Here is a 13,514-nt window from a genome sequence, read left to right as displayed (position 1 = left end):
TTAGGTCCCCTGAGCATCAGAGACTGAATAGGGGGAAGCTTCCAGCTGTGATGTTTACTACATTTGGGGAAATCAGTCAATTTTAATGTACATAAAGGGAGGGGGAAAGTTGATTAGCAGGGAGCTTATTCCCCTTCTTCAGCCCCTCTCCCCACATCTGGGATAGTTACTCAGGGCAACACTTTCTCTCCAAAACAAAGGGGAAATTGCTGCAGATTAAAAGGGTAGAAAACCCTCCATAATCTGAGATTTTTATATTTTGAGTATTATTAGTGAGAAAATAAGGCAACATCTGAGAGGGATAATCTTCAAGAATTTCAGAGAAAGAAAGAAAGAAAGAAATTCAGAAACATCAGGGCTAACGTGCACAGCTGATGAGCGTTGAGAGCGCTCAGTTGAGAGCGTCTCTCATTGACATAGCTACTGCCTCTCCCAAAAGTGGATTAACTATGTGGATAGGAGAGCTCTCTCCCATCAGTGTAGAGCGTCTTTACATTAAAGTGCTGCAGCTGTGCCAGTGCAGTGTTTTAAGTGTAGACCTGCCCTAAGATTTTGTAAATTATTAAATGACTATTTAGAAATGGACTGATTGCATTAAAATTCATTTTCTCTAAGAATGCAGTTTAGCACTTTATTCTTCTGTCATTAAGACTTTGAACACCTAGACTTGATTTAGAATTGCACTAAATGTACAGAAACCATATTTTTCTCTAAAAATGAGGAAAAGGCATAAACGCTATATTTATTTATTCCTTTAATTGTAATGCTTCCAATAAGGATACATTAGACGGAGAAGGGACTTGAATGAGGGCTCCTCTATATCCCAGGTGAGCGCTCTGACCACTGGGCTAAATGCTGGGCTTAATGCTTCCTCTTCCTGGCTAAAATGGCATAGGAACCGAAGGCCAAGAAAGGGTTTGCAGCTGAGAATCCCAAGCACTGGGAGGTGCCTCCCTACAGTCTGGATTTAGGAACCTCTTTCCAAGAGCAGAGTGGGGGCCCTGCAACATTTTTAAAAATAGGACCTAGGCACCTTTGAAAAACTGTACCCTCCAGCCCAGGTCCACAAAGATATTTCAGCATCCATTGAAATCAGTGGAAAATAGGAACCTAAAGAACCTTTGTGGCTCTGGACCAAAGTGATTTTTCCCAACATCTCACCCAGTCTGAGGCAGAGCACAGAACTGAACATCCCTCTCCCACATTTTAAATTAACACCCTAACCATGGGGCAGTTTAACCAGCGACTGCAAAGAATTCAGTCCCAGGGGTTCGCATAAACCTCCCCCCTCTGCGGACAGGTTTATCCAGGACGCCTCATTCCACCTGGAAGGTGATGGCAAAAACTCGCTTACCTTTGCTCTAGGCTGTGCCCCCTGAAATGTGGGGGTGGCCTTCCCCCTCAGATGTGGGGGTGGTCCAGCTCTTTTGGGAGGGGAAGGTCTATCTTCTCGGTCAGGGTGTCCTGGTCAGGGTGGGGGGTCTCTGAACTAGACTGTCTTGTTGGGAAACAGCGGGTATGTTGCTTCCTCGATATCAACCTCTCCCTTGCACAGCCAGGGCGCTGGAGCCCCAGCAGCTGGAGGCCTTTGCAAGGGACACAAGGGCGAGAGCGGACTGCAGGCAGCAGCCCTAACACGGCAGTGAATGCAATGCACTTCCTGCTGGGGGACCCGTTTCCCTGCGACACAGACCCCGCGCCTGGCTGGCTTTGCAGGTTTCTCTGGTGCAGGGGCCGCAGAGAGAACTGGATCCTGGCCGGGTCCCGGCTAGGTCGCGGTTTTGTGCCCTCGGGAGTGGGGGGCGTTAGCTGTTGGGTGCAGAAGGGTCAGGTGTGCTTCTTCCCCTTGGGGGCGGGCCCACGCCACACCATGCACCCCCCTGCCAGCACCCCTTTCACCCCCTACGCACAGTGCCACGCCGCCCCGAGACCCCCACAAACCCCTATGCCCAGTGCCCTTCCCCAGACCACTATGTCGAGCATACCTCACCCACCCGGAACCCCCCCTCCCCGCCCAGATCCTCTCACTGCCCAGTGCTCCCCTACCCGAACACCCCCCACAGCCCTCCCACAACTGCACAGTGCCCTGCACCTCCCTGCCCAGAGCCCCCCCCACAGATCCACTCACCGCCCAGTGCCCCCCACAACCCTCCCACAACTGCACAGTGCCCTGCACCTCCCTGCCCAGAGCCCCCCCCACAGATCCACTCACTGCCCAGTGCCCCCCACAGCCCTCCCACAACTGCACAGTGCCCTGCACCTCCCTGCCCAGAGCCCCCCCCACAGATCCACTCACCGCCCAGTGCCCCCCACAACCCTCCCACAACTGCACAGTGCCCTGCACCTCCCTGCCCAGAGCCCCCCCCACAGATCCACTCACCGCCCAGTGCCCCCCACAACCCTCCCACAACTGCACAGTGCCCTGCACCTCCCTGCCCAGAGCCCCCCCCACAGATCCACTCACTGCCCAGTGCCCCCCACAGCCCTCCCACAACTGAACAGTGCCCTGCGCCTCCCTGCCCAGAGCCCCCCCCCAGATCCACTCACTGCCTAGTGCCCCCCACAGCCCTCCCACAACTGCACAGTGCCCTGCACCTCCCTGCCCAGAGCCCCCCCCACAGATCCACTCACCGCCCAGTGCCCCCCACAACCCTCCCACAACTGCACAGTGCCCTGCACCTCCCTGCCCAGAGCCCCCCCCACAGATCCACTCACCGCCCAGTGCCCCCCACAACCCTCCCACAACTGCACAGTGCCCTGCACCTCCCTGCCCAGAGCCCCCCCCACAGATCCACTCACTGCCCAGTGCCCCCCACAGCCCTCCCACAACTGAACAGTGCCCTGCGCCTCCCTGCCCAGAGCCCCCCCCCCAGATCCACTCACTGCCTAGTGCCCCCCACAGCCCTCCCACAACTGCACAGTGCCCTGCACCTCCCTGCCCAGAGCCCCCCCCACAGATCCACTCACTGCCCAGTGCCCCCCACAGCCCTCCCACAACTGAACAGTGCCCTGCACCTCCCTGCCCAGAGCCCCCCCCACAGATCCACTCACTGCCCAGTGCCCCCCACAGCCCTCCCACAACTGAACAGTGCCCTGCGCCTCCCTGCCCAGAGCCCCCCCCCACAGATCCACTCACTGCCCAGTGCCCCCCACAGCCTCACCGTCATAACTGCACAGTGCCCCGCACAGACCCCCCCCCCACACACACACTTCCCAGCGCCCCGACACACACACATCTCTCCACACCCTCACTGCCTAATACCCTCCCCCCAACCCCTTCGAGATCTACTCTCCCACGCCCTGACCCCCGTCCACAATAGCCAGCCCTGATGGAAGGTGACTGTGTCTGCCAGACTGAGCCGGCAGCGCAGCCAGGGCTGGTCCTGGGGCAGGAAAACTCTGTTCCCTTGGGAGTGGTGCAATTACCAAGGCTAGAGCAGGAGCAGATCCTGCCCAGGCCAGGCTCCCTCAGGACCCACATGCCTGGCGGGACCCAGCTGAGCCCCCTGCACTGTCCCCTGTGACTGGCTAAGACTGGCCCGGACTCTACACTGGAGGCAGGTCGGGCCCCACAGGTCGCAGGCAGCAGAGACAGCTTAGAGCTGGAGCAGTGCTGGGGAGTAGGGCAGATCCCTGGGACGTGACTCCCAAGATCCCACCTGGCCCAGCCACACCCATTGGCCCCGTGGCCAGCAGCCCTGCCCAGCCCACATGGTGGACCCCAACTGCTGGGTGATGAGCCCCCTACAGGTGAGTGGAACCTGTTGGCTGAGAGCTGCTCACACAGCAAGGCCTGTGTGCTTGACTGCCCCAGGCAAGGGGCCAGACCTGGCTGTGTGGATGGGTTAAAGCAGCGGTGTCCAATACCTTCGCCACTAGCCATGTGTGGCTAATAGGCTATTGAATTGTGGCTAATGCATGTGGCTTTTTTATAATGTGTCTAATAAGAAAAATTCAAAACCACAAGTGTGGCTAGCAGTGTGGCTAGCATCAAATTTCTATTGGACACTGCTGGGTTAGAGGGGTCTGTAAAGGGCCCCTTCCTAGGGTGGGCCTGGTGTAGGGTGACCAGATGTCCCTATTTTATAGGGACAGTCCTAATTTTGGGGTCTTTTTCTTATATAGGCTCCTATTACCCTCCACCCCCTGCCCCGATTTTTCACACTTGCTGTCTGGTAACCCTAGCCTGGTGCCATGGCACCACTGGCACCATTGTAAACCCGGTATTGACCCCAAACCCCCTCCCACAGCAAAACTCCCTTGGACTTTTCTGGATGCCACCAAAAAATACAAAAACCTGCTGCATCACACATTTTGAGTATTTAAAAGTCTCATCACTATGTGTCTACGTGAAGTCTCATAACAGTTCACAAATCTGTCATATCGGCTGCTGTGATTCCCTGAAGTGCACTCTCTTCCTTGTAATCCATTTTAATTATAGTTTTGCTCCTTTAAAAATGTTATTTCTATTACTCTTATTACTCTGAATATTTTGTCATTTATCTGTATTATCATTGATCAATGCATGTCATTGTGCTGTTTATTTTTTATTTTAATAGCTAATGCTCATCAAAAAAATTGAAGTAATTATTGGTTTTAGCAATTCCATCTGTCTTTCTATTATAGCACTTGCTATGGTTTTTGCACTTTGATTTGTAATTTGGAGTTTTTAATTCTACCTTTTTTTCTTTTTATAGCACAAGTTTATTTTGTTGTGTCATGTGACTTCCAGTATGACTGATTTCCTCTCCTGTTTTCAACAATTCCTTTGCATTTGATCCAGCAATGAGGATTGCCTTTTGCCACATTTATCTTGTCTGTGAATCCAGCCCTTAGTGTCCCATGTTCACAAGTCATTGCTTTTGTGTAGAAGTTGATTCACAAATATTCAGTAAGTGTATTATATTGTGTTATCTTACATCCTTCCCAAGGGCAAAAATCTTCTGCAACAATGAAGGTTTGGGCTGAGGAGCAGTGGCTGCAGAACTTTTGGATGTGCAAGTCCACATTTCTGCATCTGTGTGCAAAACTCACCAAAATAAAAGCTGCACTGACAATGGAGAAGCAAATATAATTGCACTATGAGGACCTGTAACACTAGATTCTTATTGGTCAATCAGAGGTCTCTCTACTAAATCAAGGTGGAATGGATTTCTTTAATGTAAGTAGTCAGAACATATTGTTAAAGATCATTTCATGCTCAATGCCCTGTTAACACCTCTGCAGTCACAGATGATACTAGTCAGCTTTGTCTTTTTGGGGAACCAGGGCACAGTATCCAGCCTATCTGACTCATGAAAGGACAGAGAAAAAACTTGCATAGAGCAGTGAATGGCGGTATGAGACACACCTAGACCCCTCATAACAAGGGTGACAAGATTAAGGCAACTCCCCTAGCCTCATCTGCATGAAAGATGGAACAGAGCCATGTCCATTAGAATACGGAATGGAGAAAAGAGGCCACTCCCCTAGCCTCATCTGCATGAAAGATGGAACATGGAGACATCTCATTAGCATACAGAATGGAGAACAGAGATCCGCACTGAACTCTGGGACCAGAAAAGCAGGCAAGCAATGCATCCTGGGAGATCTCTGCTCCAGATGTTAATGAACCTACACCTGCACACACCCAGCTCAGCAGTTATCAGACCAATTCTTGATGGATATCCAAAATACTGAAGCAGCCCAATCGCACTGTGAACTCCCTTAAGGATCATCAGGCATACCTAGGAGTGGTCAGCTCCTATTGTCTAGCCTAAAGAAAACCCTTGAGTCATCCATTTATCCATAAACAAACCTAGTGTCCTCCCTTGAATTATTGTATTTTCCCTATAAAATCTCCTACTTACATTCCAGTAAAAGTGTTCCGATGCACAGAACTAAACTCTGCCTCAGTTCCACTGGGATTTCATCCTGTCTGATTCAAGACCCTGAGCTACCACCATCACCTGGGAACCCTGCCAAGTTCAAACTTCCTGGAGTGGGTGAGCTCCCTCTCTCTCTCTCTCTGTTTCCTTTTCTACCTCAGATATTAGCCTTTAATAATGTAACTGTTATGTTGGTTTATCACTATTATTCAATAAATAATGTTTATGGTTAAGCTGGTTGCCTCTCTCTCTCTCATCTTTACTCTTGTGTTTGTAGCTTCCCCATTTACTCTCCAGCAACGCTTCTTTTACCTAAGCTAAAGATCCCTGTAACACCCAAAAATACTGTGGGGTTTGCTCATCAAGTGGATTACTACCCGTACAAGTGTGACGTGAAAGTGGGGATAGGGATGTGTTGAACCTGGGGCACAGAAGGGTGGCAGCTGAAAGTGCTGCTTGGCCCAACCTACTGAGACCAGGGGCAGATGAGGGTACCAGCTTCAGAGTGCTGCTTGACCCAGCCCCTTGAGTACACGGACATTTGAGGGTATCAGCTTGAGATTGCTGATTGACCCAGTCCACTCAGACTTGCTCTGTTAGTGTGTGTGTGTTCATCTTATTCTGGGGCTGGGGTAACCCATCCAGCCTGGGGGAACCCATCCAGCCCTGGGGAACCTAGGTCCTGCAGGATAGATCCATTGGGAGGGGACTTGCAGAAAAGAGGAGTAGAGCTCCATATTAAAACACAAGTCACACAAGCAGTACATTGATAGAATTACAGAACTACCCCCCCCCCCGAAGAGTAACCATAATAAATGAGCATACCCCATAGTAACAGGCAAATCTGGTAACAAATTGGTGGAGAAATGCAGGCAGCACGTGACCCTAATCACATGCTGCTTGTTGAGTAGTTGCTGTGGCGTAGGAAAACCGAGTCACAGCCCCGAGCAAGCTTTCTTTTCCTTTTTCAGACCAAGCTCCTTTACAAGGTCTCTCTCTCTCCCTCTCTCTCTCTCTCTCGTACAATATTTGGTAACCTTCTGTTAAGAATCGTGCTTAGAATACCTGTAGAACTGTGCAATAAGGAGTTAAGAGTTGTGCCTTAAAAATAAAGGTTTTACAGCAATACTGTTAGTAGTGAAAGAGCTGTTGGTGGGGATCATTAGTGATGGGTGAAAAAGACCTTTTATGGCTTCTTGCTTAAGACTGGAGAAAACCAACAGGTTAGAGAGATGGGTAATGAAGGGAAAATGCCCCTGGGAAAGGGGGTGCTTTACAACACCGTTATACACAAGCAGTACATTACTATAATTATCGGGGGGGAAATACCCAGACAAGTAACAACAATAAATGAGCATACCCCAAGTAATGGGAAAATCTGGCAAAAGTACGCAAATACTAAGGGTCTTCCTGGCTAACTGCATGAATAATCAAGAATCTTTACAATAAATGTACAGGCATTTCTTAAATGATTTGCATGCCTGTAATCATGGTGATTTATTTATTGTTTGGTCTTTATGGTTCCCTTTCTCTATTGTTTATCTGTATGGTCTCTGTCTGGTTCTTTGATTTTTTGGGGGTGATGTATAAGTAATTTTGCTGGGTGTAAACCAATTAAGGTGGTTGGATCTAATTTGTTAGATAATCAAGTTACAATATGTTAGGAAATATTATTTAAATTACAGTACAATGATTGGTTTCAGAGTAACAGCTGTGTTAGTCTGTATTCGCAAAAAGAAAAGGAGTACTTGTGGCACCTTAGAGACTAACCAATTTATTTGAGCATAAGCTTTCGTGAGCTACAGCTCACTTCATCAGATGCATACTGGGGAAAATACAGAAGATGTTTGTTTTTATACACACAAATCATGAAAAAATGGGTGTTTATCACTACAAAGGAGAGTGATCACTTTAGATAAGCTATTACCAACAGGAGAGTGGGTTTGTTTGGCGGGGGGGGGGGGAGAAAACCTGGATTTGTGCTGGAAATGGCCCACCTTGATTATCATACACATTGTAAGGAGAGTGATCACTTTACATAAGCTATTACCAGCAGGAGAGTGGGGTTGGGGGGAGAGAAAACTTTTTGTAGTGATAAACACTCATTTTTTCATGATTTGTGTGTAGAAAAACAAACATCTTCTGTATTTTCCACAGTATGCATCCGATGAAGTGAGCTGTAGCTCACGAAAGCTTATGCTCAAATAAATTGGTTAGTCTCTAAGGTGCCACAAGTACTCCTTTTCTTTTTGCGAGTACAATGATTGGTGAAAGGCAACGCTGAGAATAAGGTGATACTGATATGTGAATGTTATAGGGATTTCTTAATTTCTGATTCTTCAGAATACAATTTTCTCCCAAAAGTTGCACCAAGCAAAAAATGACCTGTACTGCACACATAATGGCAGGTAAGTAGAGTGTTTCCATGTGTATTCATTTGTTTTCGGAAGCCATTATCTTCAAGCAACTCTGCTTGTGTTTTCTTTTTTTAATGACATTTTTGGACTGTTACATTTCATGTCCTGAGTTACTATGTCTATACATGGCTACAGTCTTGTAGGTGATATCCTTATCTCTAACATTCAGTCTGCACTGATTGAATACAGCCATATTTTGCAAGCCACAAATACTCCAAAGTTTACCCTGCTTATATGTCTGCATGTACATCTCATACCTTCTGACTGAACTTTGAGTCTTATATGGATTGATACTCCCTGTTTCCACTTAAGTAACTGTTTTCTGTTGGAAACAATTCTCAGGGAAATCTTTCGAGGAAAAAATTGCAAATGTTTTGGCATATCTAAGGAGTAGCACATATCCTGAAGGAATAAATAAATCAGGCAGACTGAACCTGCGTCGATTTGCTCTCAACTTTTCTTTGGAAGGCAAGGAATACTTTTTTTCAGATAATACTGACACATTACACTGGAAAATTCAGCCAGTAAATGATGGTCCTGATGTCCCAACACTGGGATTTATTTGGAGTGTTAACCTTACCTTCAAGGGGACCGGGATTGGGATCTCTAGTTTTCAAATTTTCCAGAAAATCTCCTTTGCTATCTATGCTGGTGGTGCAGCAAACGCATGAGAAAGGAGTATAAATTTTACCAAAGAACACTATGACTTTGCTTCCTTTCATAAGTATGTTCACTAGTCTGTTGCAAGCACTATCAACAATCACTGTACATTCACTGAGCAATCATTTCTAATTTAAAAAACAAACAGCTAGTTCTAACCATACACTGAAATTCCCACCTTGTACTCAAGTCAATACAAATCATACTGTATCTAGATGTCTTTGATATGCATATGCCTTATAATTAATAAATGTCTTAGCAAATAACTGGTCATAGCTTATGTGCAACACTTGATTTCATCATCATGTCTCCCTTGGTGGCAGATTAGCAACTGTGACTACAGGGCCCAGGCCAAGGGGCCACGGTCAACGGGGGGTGGGGGCTGGCTTCCGCCTGGTGGGTGGGATGAGGGAAGCCCTCCCATGTTGCTCCCAGCGCCAGCATTGGCAGAAGCCACATAAGTGCCGGGTGGGGCAGGAGAATCCACGGCACCCCGCTCCTGGTCCCCTAAAGAAGCACACCACTCAAATCCCCGCCACAGCCCTGGGACTAGAGGAGATCTCACTCCCTGGTACAGCCCCGGGGCCATGACACAGGGACAGAACTTCTCTGGTCCTGGGGCTATGTGGGTATGTTGTTAATGTAACTTGGAAGAATACAGTCTGTAATTAATTGATCAATGAATTCACAATATGCTTTTCTCTTGTGTGTTATTGAGACATTACAAGTGAGAATATGTTAATGGAATGATATTTGAGAAATCATTATAAAATTGTAGAAATCATCACATTACCAATATAATTTGTACATATATTTACACTTACAGATAGCCTTGATTTAAAGAAAAGGAATTGTTAATAATTGACCCATTGTGTGATGAGATGAGATATGAAAGAACATGCCTGAGGAATTGGAGGTGATTTATTAGATACTGACTTTTACAGTGGACATGAACTGTTCCTGTGAATTTTTTTTTCCAGGGAATGTAATGTAACAGTAGTGAGACTAATATCTACCTACAAATAAAAATTGAAACAGCATGTACTTGTACTGAACATGCTTACTAATGGACTTCGCATGACTTTGTGTGGTTTGAATCTGGGTAACAACTTCATGGAATGTGGACACGAAACACTAGCATGTTGCATGAGTCAGAAAGTGTTATCATCAACATGGGGCACAGCAAATCAGGTGATACATTGTGTAAGAGTGAGACAATAATATGAAAGAAAGTGTGTGTGTGTATATATATATATATATATATATATGAGCAATAAGCCATTGCAATCATTAATTAAATGCAGCTAGAATGGATTTGTATCTATGTCCAGAAACCAGAGGGGAAAAAAAGAAAGAAAAGGTCATTTATGCAGTCCGCTGATGTTCTCTCTAAAAATTTCAGATAATTCATAAAACGATTAACTAGCAAACCTCATCTGATTGGAAGAGTAAAATTGTTAAGCATACCGGACACAGTGATGGCCACAACTGCGGACCTCTCATCTTAAAAGTATTGAATACCAAATTGCCATTATCATTTGTTATTTATGTGTATGTAACCCTTGTGCCCGTCAGAGTTGACAGCAACAAGGGCCGCGTTCAATACCTAGGGGATTCATTCCAATAACACAATGCAAACTGGCTCGAGCCCCCACCCAGTGACCTGGGACAAATATATACCACCCCTGCTGGGCGCCTCCAAGAGGCAATACTTCCCCTCTCGCAAGCACATAGTCTGAGTGTAGCAAAAGCCTTTTAATAACAGAGAGAAACAATGTGGCATTATGTTGGGGAAACACCACCAACAGGATTCGTAACACAACCCATGAGCAAAAACCCACCCCAAGCAAATTGGGGCATGCTCTTTCCCTTTGGTTCTTGAGTCCAGCAACCCCAAATCACCCAAAGTCCCAAAAGTCCAATGACCCAAAAGTCTCTTTCCCTGGTCAGGGCAGCCCCAGAGTTCGAAAGTTTATCCGCAGAGCTTTACCTCCCACCCTGGGCGGAGATTGGGGGAGCAGGGGGGGGAAGAGAGGTAAGGGGCACCTTACGTGATCTGAAGCTGACCACCCCACATCTCCATAGGCCTTCGCTCCGCTCCGCCAGCCGCCCCACGAACTGCTTCGCTCAGCTCCACTCAGCTGCCCACAAGCAGCTCCCGCCATCCCACAAACTGCTCCACCAGCCAGTCCACGAACTGCTCCGCTCCACATCCCACAAGCAGCTCCCACCGTCCCACAAATGGCTCCACCAGCCTGTCCACAAGGCACTCCAGCCATCCCACAAACTGCTCCACAATATATCTTCAGGCTCCCCCACTACTTAACACAACACCCAGTGATTTCAGCTCTTAGTCAGTTCAGCTCTTTGGTGAATCCAGCTTGTAGTAGGGGAGCCTCAGTGCTGGTACACCATTAGCCCAAAGTGAGCTAAGCACCCTGTAACTAGACTCCTAATGGAATCAAAATTAGCTCTGATATTCCACAGTGGAGAGAGGAGGAAGTGCAATTAGCATGTAAGGCCCTCACCCAGGGCCCATGCCACCAAGTATTAATACTTGCCCCCAGCCTCTCTCAATTCACACAGTTTTGGAACCCATGACCCTTGCCTAGCGAGTGCTACTTAGCTGATGGTGAATCCCTCCATCATAACAAAAGGCCAAGTACAGTTCCAAGCACAGTTCCCATAATCAGGGTAATAGCAAGTTATTCTTCCTGCCCCAATAACAGAGACACTGGGGATCCCACAGCAGGCAAAGTGACCATTTGGGCAGCTATGGCCTCATTCTAGGCGGGGTGGGTGTGCCTATGCAAATGAGATCAGCCCCTGAAGTTCTTTTCCACAACTTGCCACACCTCACCACCAGATGTCAGGGTGGAGCTCATCCTGACACTGCTTACATGTAATTTATCTGGGGTGAAAGTAAATGCCAGAGATTACCAGGGTTTCTGCACCGGCATCCTTGCCAAGGTGTTTGGGGTGGGCTCATGGCTCCCAGAAGGGGTGGGATCTCGGGCGGAAGGTGCAGGGCTGGGGGGCCAGGAGCCCCAGGCCCTTGTAAATTGCCAGAACCCAGGGCAGCTGCCCCTTTTGCTCCCATACTGTCGGCGACCCTGCCGGTAGCATGCAGCAGTGCTGCCGGACCCTACGGCAGGGCTGCTAATGTGTGTGTGTCGGGGGGGTGGGGTGCTAAAGGGGGCAGCGACTTTAAAGCATAAAGCACTGTAATGTCAGCCGTGTACAGGCCGGTACCGATGGCCAGTTCTTACCGGTATGCTGTACCAGCCCACTTTCACCTATGTTAATTATGATTTTTCTAAATAGAAGTGTTGTTAGTTTGCAGAAATGTATTTGCAGCAGAAAGACATCAGTATGGTAGAAACAACACAAGAGGCTAATACTGTGTTTAGAAGACAAATTGTAATTGTTCTAATGAAGGAGTCAGGTAATAACTTTCTCCCATGTACTATGGACTCATTAGGCACATGTGAAGATAACAGGAAGAGTGGAATTTGTCATGTAGCAGATAGTTATCTTAATACCCCTAAAGTGGGATATCGCACAGGTTTGGTTCTGTAATGGTGACTATGCATCAATAATATCTTTAAGTACCCCAAAATTTGAATGGGGTAAATGGTTGCTATTGCTAGACCAGTTAAATGAAATTTCTCAAATTTTTACTTTACTGCAGCTGTATATAAAATTAGCAAATATGACTCACGAAAAAGGAAGAAAATATGTTCAAACCAGTGGCTGGATTAAAATATTCACAGTAATTAATAAATCAAGATTTGCATTTTGAGTGTTGGTTGTAACATAATGAGCATTTCATTGCGCTATATTGATTTTTCAGAAAGCGTGGAGGACTATTGCATATACTGCAACCTTGTCAACTGTGGAAAGGAAAGTGAGGATTGTACGATGGTAAGAAACATAGAATTGTATCAGAAATAAATGCCATAAACTGCCTAAGGATCAGGATTCCTGTAAAAATTCCACATCAGTAAACATTTTCATCATGCTGGTAGGCATGTCTTAGGTAATGCTGACATATGGAAGGAATAGCATGAGAGAATGGAAACTATGTGTAACATTATAACTTCACAAAAAGAAAAGGAGTACTTGTGGCACCTTAGAGACTCACAAAAGCTTATGCTCAAATAAATTGGTTAGTCTCTGAGGTGCCACAAGTACTCCTTTTCTTTTTGTGAATACAGACTAACACGGCTGCTACTCTGAAACCTGTCATTATAACTTCAGTGATTTCATTTTCTCTATTGTTACTTATCAAAGGTCCAGTGTGATTCTTGCAACAGGTGGACACATATGCCCTGCATTCCAGAAGGAACTAATCAAGAAAACCTGACCAATGAGAAGAAAGAATACAAGTGCAAGAAATGTGCATAGTTCACTACTTTACCAAAAATAACATTATGTTTAAAGGCTTGTTGTTCAAAACATCTTGGAACAAAAAGAAAACTCTTTTTATTTATATACCAGATTATAATAATGTTTTTTTTAATTTGAAAAAATAATTCTCTGTATTTGTGTCCATGTGTATAATACAAAT

At 46.6% G+C, this 13,514-nt stretch overlaps 1 protein-coding gene across 8 annotated transcripts in view; it reads right to left on the bottom strand.

Moving 5' to 3' along the window:
* The window catches only part of LOC141998693 (uncharacterized), a 71,137-nt gene extending 69,499 nt beyond the window's left edge, over positions 1-1,638 (bottom strand). For all 8 annotated transcript variants that reach the window (XR_012641896.1, XR_012641892.1, XR_012641887.1 and 5 more), the window contains exon 1: positions 1,355-1,638. The gene's annotated coding sequence lies outside the window, so the exon portion shown is untranslated. The remainder of the gene's footprint in view (positions 1-1,354) is intronic.
* Positions 1,639-13,514: the final 11,876 nt, after the last annotated feature.

The sequence above is a fragment of the Natator depressus genome, chromosome 14 (assembly GCF_965152275.1).
Source record: "Natator depressus isolate rNatDep1 chromosome 14, rNatDep2.hap1, whole genome shotgun sequence".
In the NCBI taxonomy this organism is placed as follows: Eukaryota; Metazoa; Chordata; order Testudines; family Cheloniidae; genus Natator; species Natator depressus.
The sequence above is the reverse complement of the archived record's forward strand: the minus strand, read 5'-3'. Positions and strand labels throughout refer to the sequence as shown.